Source organism: Lactuca virosa, chromosome 8 (genome assembly GCF_052849685.1).
Source record: "Lactuca virosa cultivar CGN04683 chromosome 8, Lactuca_virosa_CGN04683_v6, whole genome shotgun sequence".
Classification (NCBI taxonomy): Eukaryota; Viridiplantae; Streptophyta; class Magnoliopsida; order Asterales; family Asteraceae; genus Lactuca; species Lactuca virosa.
The window spans coordinates 151,575,526-151,584,175 of NC_136433.1; positions in this window are offsets into that span (position 1 = coordinate 151,575,526).

Here is an 8,650-nt window from a genome sequence, read left to right on the forward strand (position 1 = left end):
GGTACCAGTAACGCCCTCTCTCAGAACTTGACGGTGATCTCCGCCACTGTCTCCGTCGTCTGCCTCATATCCAGGAACTCCCGGGCCAACTGCTGGAGCTCCACCGCAGGCGCGAACTCAGCTCTGAATCGGGTCACAAAATCTGGCCATGTCATAGCCTCAATAGTCGATGCTCCCAGAGAGTCACCAACCGACTCCCACCAATCCCTGGCCCGGTCTCTCAAGCATCCTGCTGCATATCGCACCTTCGACCCCTCGGGGCAGAAGCTAGTCAACTGGGCATACTCAATGTCTGCAATCCATCGTCTGGCAGCAATGGGGTCCTTCGCCCCGTGGAAATCTGGCGCTCCACTGCCCCTGAAGTCCTTAAAGGACAGTGTGCGTGATCCTGACTGGCTAGCCGCCATGTCGCTCCTGAACGCCCTGAGGCGATCCTCCATCAGCTCGATGATCCCTTCCTTGATCGACCCAAAGATGACTGGGGTCGCATCAAGAATGCCTCTAGTGATCTCGGACGCGATGAACTCGCGTAGCCTCTCATCCACTGGTTTGGAACCTGAACCTGAACCCGATCCCTCTCCTGAACTGCCAACTGCTGGCCTCGGACGTAATACCACCATTCTGCAACACATAATGACAATCGTCAGTGATACTGATACATCTAGAGGGATCACATCTATCACAAGTTTCCTGGTTTTGTCTCGGCCTTCCTCGACTCAAGTACGGATCCTCTGCTTTCGGTAGTACGGGCCCATACTACCTTCCACATCTATCCGTACTTTCCTCAAGACGGCCTTGACTCCACCAAGTCCCTTCTACTGCTACTGATCTATGCTATTCTCTTCCTAGGCTTGCCCTAGGGTAATCAACAATCCAAACTCAGTCCTCAGCTACTGAAGGTATCCTCATGATGCCAATTAGCCGCTACCTGAACACCATCACATGTGACGAGGCTCGGATAATCCTTCGAGTAAGGGACCCGTCCCTACAACGGTTAGACTCAAACGAGAGCTGCGCAATAGGGCCAATTCTAGCACTCTGAGATTATTCAACCCTGATCACATGTGACTTAACGTATTCACCTAATGGCTAACTCCCATCACACAGAGTCCCACAAAGCACAAAGCAAGTAGCATTTAGACGAAGGGAAACCTAACCACATGATCCAATTATACTGCTCTATCCTCTACTCAGGAATCTATACTAGCATGCAATTCATAAGGCTCATAAACATATAACAGGCACATAAGGCATCCTCCTAGATCCTTAGTCCTAATCTAGCATGCTGTTCTACTGAAGCTGATAAACATAATCATAAACTTATATGGGTACTTTGGGGAATACTTACTTGAGCTCGGCCGGTCGCGCACATCACACACTTCGTTCTTTCTCAAAACTCCTTTAACTTATCTTTTAGAAAACCATTTTCTTGTAAAAGATTTTAATTCCTCGGTTTGAGTCCAGACACCCCCGAGGGTGTGTCCGAATCCCTCAAACCAAGGCTCTGATACCAACTTGTAACATCCCAAATCCCGAGTCCAAAAATTTCATTTTTAATTAATTGATTTATAAAACTTCCATAAGAAAACATAGTAAAGACATATCATTTCATAAGAACAATATTCCATGTCTGAAAACCCAACCATAAATATAATAATGTCAGAGTACAATCCCAAGAATCTCGTAATGCGGAAATCCAACATGTGTGTGAGTGATGTGCAGCTACCGCGCCGGCTCTTTCCCCTTTGCTGAAGAGGTACCTGAAACAAAACTGAAACCTATAAGCACGAAGCTTAGTGAGTTCCCCCATCATACCACACACCATACAATAACATACTGTCAGGCAATTTTGGGGTGCCTGACTACCCAGGTCAAGCCATTCTGGGGTGCTATACTTACCCTGGTCAAGCCATTCTGGGGTGCTTGACTTACCCGTCGGTCTATTTCGCCCGACTACCGGGGACTATTTCACCCCCTACTACTACCATATAACACACACGTACTGTCATGCAATTATGGGATGCCTGACTACCCAGGTCAAGCCATTCTGGGGTGCTTGACTTACCCGTCGGTCCTTACGACCGACATACGAGGACTATTCCACCTCCTACTACTATCACATAATATCATATCATACTAGCACATAAACATATCAGGTAGTAGCAACCCTAGATGAATATCACAAAGACAATCATCTAACATACAACTCCTACTGGTGGGCCGACATTGTGGCCGTAGACCCACCGCTACTGGAAGGTAAGTCACCTCGCAAGGTTGATTGCTGAAAAACTGATCGGCAGATGTCTGACTGCTGCTCTGGTGATCCTCCGGCTATAAATCCATAAACACTTAATCAGACACTGATAACTACTCTTAGGGTAAAATTACTATTTTACCCCTGATCAAATCAAAGTCAAAGTCAAAGTCAACTTCCAGTTGACCTGACTCGTCGAGTTGGGCCGCCAACTTGTCGAGTCCCTATCCTTTCATCTCCCATTCTTCACGCCCCTACTCGTCGAGTTTAGCAACGAATCGACAAGTCCTCCTTCTAAAATATCCTCGACTGAACCTTCATCCGACTCGCCGAGTTGTATGAACAACTCGTCGAGTTCATCCCCATCCTATGAACAAGTCCTGCCCTCGACTCGCCGAGTTGTATGAACAACTCGTCAAGTTCATCCCCATCCTATGAACAAGGCAGGCCCTGTACTGCCAGGTGGCAAGAAGTTAAGATTCCATAAGCTCAGTCCGTATGAGTTTGAATTTGTCTTTAACCTTATCTTATGATTATGTTTTTCACAAATTCACGTGGATAAGAACACATACACCATAAAATCTAAGGGTCATAAGGTTTCTCTCCGATTCATGAAAAATGATGGTGAGGAAACACTTCCACCAAGTAGATTTTAAGTAAGATAGCAATTGTGATCTGTGCAGTCTTAAAGTCGTTAGTGGAGCATGTGTGGTTAACCGGCACACTAACGTGGACTTATGACAAATGAAAAGATCTAAACAATTGAGACTATGACTACGTCATCCCTCTTCATAGTTCTTAAATTGTTTAGACACACATGTGAGCTATCTTAGATAAGGTGTATGATATTGATAAAGTCTTATCAAAGCAATCTAGTATCAGAAATCTGAACTTTGGTAAGAAAGTTAATAAAGTATTGTTTTTTTTCTAGAAGTCCAGCTGATGTCTGAGTACATGTCAAAGCTAGTGGGAGCATAAGTGTTATTCTAATAATCATCATGTTAGTAGGAGCATGATAATTATGATAAGTGTTGCAAGTTAGCTATGTTAATTATAGAAAACAAAAGGGTTTCAATTGGGAAAAGTTGTTTTGCTATAATTAAGGGAGAGGAAATTATACTTCACTTCAATTCTAAAAGCTTAGATTAAGGTTTTAATCATATTTAGTCAAGGATATATATATGGATTTCATGTTGGAATGGCTCAACATAAGGAAATTCCATATATGGGTCTAGTATTTGCGTTCTAAAATTCGATTATGATTACGAAATCTCTCTTCATAATCTGAATTATGAGAACTTGGCAAATAGAAATAGAAATATTATAGCAAAAGATTGGTTTAGTATCATGTCTTTATGAATCGTGTCCCATATGCTTCGGATATAGGATCGATTGCATGTGCTATAATATTCATCTGTTCTAAATTTTTCCAAAATGCCTAGAGCATTAAGAGGGGAAAGTAGTAGAACTGGATATGACTAATTTGATTAAGCAATTGTCGAGGACAATCTAAGGTTTACCAAAGATTGGTTGCTCAGGGACAGTTGGAAGTATACTGTTAATTTTGGAAGGACCATATTGACATATTCTGAAAGGAGGTAACTCTTGTTTAAGAGTAATAGTTAAAAAGGGAATATGGAAATATTCCCATAGGTGGAAGCTATTCATTAAATCTGTGTAAGATTAGGAAACTTATTGCAAGAAGAATGTTCAAAGCACTGAATATGAGACTTCGTTTCCATGGAATTGATCTCCATTGGAATACTCTGTAGTGTCTGTTGACAAGTCTTTGTGACTTTGTGCATAATCATTACAAGAGGACCACTGCATATAAGTTTATAATCTAACAGATTTAAGCAAATGCCAGGAATCTGGGATTCGTGCATTTGCAGTATGGATTTGGGATTGTGAAATGAGAATCATTGGAGGTATGTTTAATCGATCTATTTCACAGAGTAAAGAGCATAGACAAACTTAGTGTGCATACTTGAGGTATTGCATAACTAATGTTGAGACAAACATAGTGTGCATACTTGGTGTATGGCATGACTAGTGTTTAGAAAACATAGTGTACATGCTCGGAGCATGGGACAACTATTGTTTTTTTTATTCAAGTATAAAGTTGATAGTTTGAAACAGTATACAATAAACAATGTGCAATCAATATGGTGATAAATAAGAGGTGTTTTTATTTATATTCATAAGTTCTGAGACCCTAGTTGATTCAATTATTGTTGTGTTTCACTTTGCATGTTTCGAATTCCAGAATAACTAAGTCGCTCTTCCTGAATGACTAAGTTATTCAAACCATCCACAGTCGGTCATATGTTGGAAGTAGATATGAATCAAGACTGTCATGGGTTGGATTGTAGAGGTCTAAGATGTTGGACAAAGTGGTGTTACAACACTCATGAGTGCTCATAAGTTCTGAGTATTGGATTCAACCCACGCTCACTGGTATCACTTCATGGAATTTTATCTCGAGTGATCGTGAGACGGTAATATCATATAAGTTTTCAAACCTAGAGATATGACTTGTTGCCTATGAATTGGTTATATATTGATCGTACGAAAACGCATTGGTAACTCGATGTTATAAAACGTGCATTTGTGTATGATTCAACAAGTAGTAGAACAAGCATATGAGTCAAAGTTTATCTGTTCCTTCTGGGATTAGAAGCAATATATGGGCCCCTCGATGATTTTGTTTTGACCTATGTACCGGGCCTGGTCAGAACTAAGTTGATGTGTTCAATTAAGTTCTATGTCAAACAAATCGGAAATCGGGAAACAAACTGCTGGACAAAAGTAAGACATTGTTCCATGTATTTGTCCGGCTGATATCTAGAACAGAGGATTATATGATCACTTATCTTAAATGGCGTATCATCATCTTCTCAGTTCCGAGAAACCTTGAAAAGAGCTACGATTGCTGGTCGGTTCCTGAAGTCATACTTGCAGTTATAGTTATTAGACTTATCCAAGTGGGAGACTGTTGGATTAGGAATCTAAGTTCATAACTATTTATGGGTTGTACTTGACCCGACCCGACATGGTCCATTTGGGTTGCATGGCATCATGCATTTGGATAAACTAAAATGAGAGAAATAACACTTATGGTTTATTAATATATTATAAGTTCTAATATATTAATAATATTATTTAATTAGTTTTGATCAAGAATTAATCTAGTATTAATTAAGTGATCAAAAGATGACTAATTAAATATATGGGTTGATTATGTAAATCATCCGTAACTTGTATAGTGGGCTAAAGGCTCCATGGATTATCAAGTTGGGCTAAGGTCCATAAGATGCTCCATGGGAGTTACAAACCCATGGGTCATGGAAATGAAGAGCCATGTTACATTAGGGTTTACATGGTGTAACCCTAATTGTAACACACTATATAAAGGATATGTTATCTACCAAAATCGGCTACATAAGTAGTTGCAAGAGGGCAAGCCGATTTCTAAGTGTGACATTCTCTCTCAAAGTTTATTCCAAGTGCATTTGGTGTTGTGTGAAACATTTGAGGCACCACACTTGGGGTGCTAGGCTCTCAAGGTTTACAAGGAATCAAATCAACTACAAGGTATGTAATTCTAGCCATCTTTTATGTTTAATGTTCCCCATGTATGCTAGATAGGATTATGAACCTTGGAAAAAGTATTTTGCATGTATTTTAGACAAACATAGATCCAAGGTTTTCTAGGGTTACATGTACACTTAGGAGTGTTAGAATGCTCTAAACCCAACAAAAGGTGCTAAGATCTAACATCCATGGCTTCTGGAGTAGACCATAATCTCAAATATGACTTAAAGGACCCATAAATGCACAAATAACTCCATAAGTTGGATCTAGCATGAGGAACCATCAAGTTGAGATCTTTTTACCTCAAATAGCTTGCAAAGATGAAGATGGCTCTGGATCTACAAGCTCAATCAACTCCCAAGCAACCTCCAAGTGGTCTTCTTCCTTCACTTCACCAAAAACACCACCAAAACTCACTTCCAGGCTCAAATCTCACAAATAGAAATTAGGGTTTCGATCTTAGGGTATAGAGAGATGGAGGCTGATCATAAGTTGTTTAAATAGGGCACAAACCCTAAAAATTCGGGTTTTCCCCTGCATTACATACGCCCTGCGTACTCCTACATACGCCCAATGTATGTGGGTGCATCCATGATCCAACCAACGAGCCAGTACACTAAGCGTACTCATAGAGTACGTCCCACATACCGAGCTAGGGACTAAAATGAGAGAAATTTTACATTAAGGTTTAAAAAACATACCAATAATATCGAATGTTACAATTCTCCCCCACTTGAATCAGACTTCGTCCTTGAAGTCCGCTGCCCCAAATATGTAACACCCAAATTTTCAAAACAATTTTTCACATTTTATAAAACACATTTTCATTCATAATCGTTATAAAAACACCATTGTATCACATAGTCAATCATAACATCATATCCCAAGATCATAATAAAAATCTCCCCGTGTGTGTACTGATCAAGCCGGCGCCTTCCCGCGATCCTCGCTGGTACCTGAGACACATAACACAACACTGTAAGCATAAATGCTTAGTGAGTTCCCCAAAATACACACACAACACATATTAGCCACTCGAGGCTATAACTTTGATGACCCCCTGGTCAAGGTGTCTCTGTGGGACCCTCCAGTCCCATAACTCTGTGGGCCCTCTAGCACTAACTCTGTGGGCCTTCCGGTCCTAACTCTGAAAACTCTGTAACATACATAGCATATAACACATAGAAATCACATCATGCAAAAGCATACATCATACTCTGTCTCATAGCTCTAATTACCACTCTAGGTAAAGTATAGTGAGAAGACTCACCTCGGGTAACTCGGTAAAGCTCGAACTCTGTAAAATCAGGGCTAGCCTCCGCCTAATCATATAAAATAAATACTCTCAATCAATACATCTCTCAAAGCTAGACTATTCCTCCTCTTAGTACTCTCAGAAGGGTAAAAGACCATTTTACCCCTCTCATAACTCAAAGGCCCCACTATAGACCAAACCCTAAAAGTCAACCAAAAGTCAACCCTCCGGGTTACGCTGCGCGTACCAGATGTGTACGCTGGGCGTACCCGGCAGTCTCAGAATCGGGGAACGCCTCCCCGTACGCCGCGCGTACTGGGATTACGCCCGACGTAAATCCCAGTTTCAGTCCCTTAGCTCTTGAGGTCTTAAACAGTTAAGACTCACGTCCAACTTTTAGATCTAACCATTTTTAAGCCTCTTAATCCATAAAGTCGATGACTTTAAGCCTTTGCATGGCTGAACAAGTCACTAACACCCAAAATATACCATTTGCTAACACTAGAAAGCCCAATACTCAAGCATGATCTCATATCCACGACCAAGATGGGAACTTTATGGATCTACAACACAAGTACCACTGAAATGGGACAGATCTAGGTCCATGGAGCACATTACACTCATAAAGTCTCCACCTTTGGGACTTTTAACCCTAAAATGGTCCATGAAGCAACAAACCAAATGAAAAGGAAAGTTTTGAACTTTATACCTCCAAATGCAGCTCCTTCCTCTGTAGATCTCAGATCCAAACTTGCACTTCAAACTCTAGTCTCCACAAACTCCTCTCCTTCTTCTTCACTAGCACACCAAGGCACTTTTAGCTCCAAAATCACACACACTCACTAAGAACGATGAAAAGTTCTCTCTTAGGGTTTTACTCACTGCTATGGAGGCTGAGAAATAAGCCTTAGCATCCAATATATAGGGCACAAGTCAGAAATTAGGGTTTGCACCTGGACACATTACGCCCAGCGTAACCCTGAGTACGCCCAGCGTACTCAGACGAGTCCGCGTCCAAAATAAGCGCATGAGTACGCGCAGCGTACTCTTTTGCTACCAATTCCTCTTAAGGGCTTAACTTGACACTTTGAATAAAAGAAGGGCTAAATAGTTGTACCTGAATTTCGGGATGTTACAATTCTCCCCCACTAGAACTAGACTTCGCCCTCGAAGTCTCACTCAACAAATAACTCTGGATACTGCTCGCGCATCTCTAACTTCGGCTCCCAGGTCATTTCAGAACCCTTCCGATGTTGCCACTAGACTTGAACCAATGGCACCTCCTTGTTTCTCAAAGTCTTGATCCTTCGATCCACAATCGCAACCGGTCTCTCAACATAATTCAGGCTCGCATCCACCTGAATGTCCTCTAACGGAACCACTGCCGACTCATCAGCGATACACTTCCTCAACTGAGACACGTGGAAGGTATCGTGAATCTGGCTCAACTCCGTAGGTAGCTCCAAATGATACGCTACCCTGCCCACCCTGGCAGTCACCCTGAAAGGACCAATATACCGAGGTCCCAACTTACCCCTCTTCCTGAA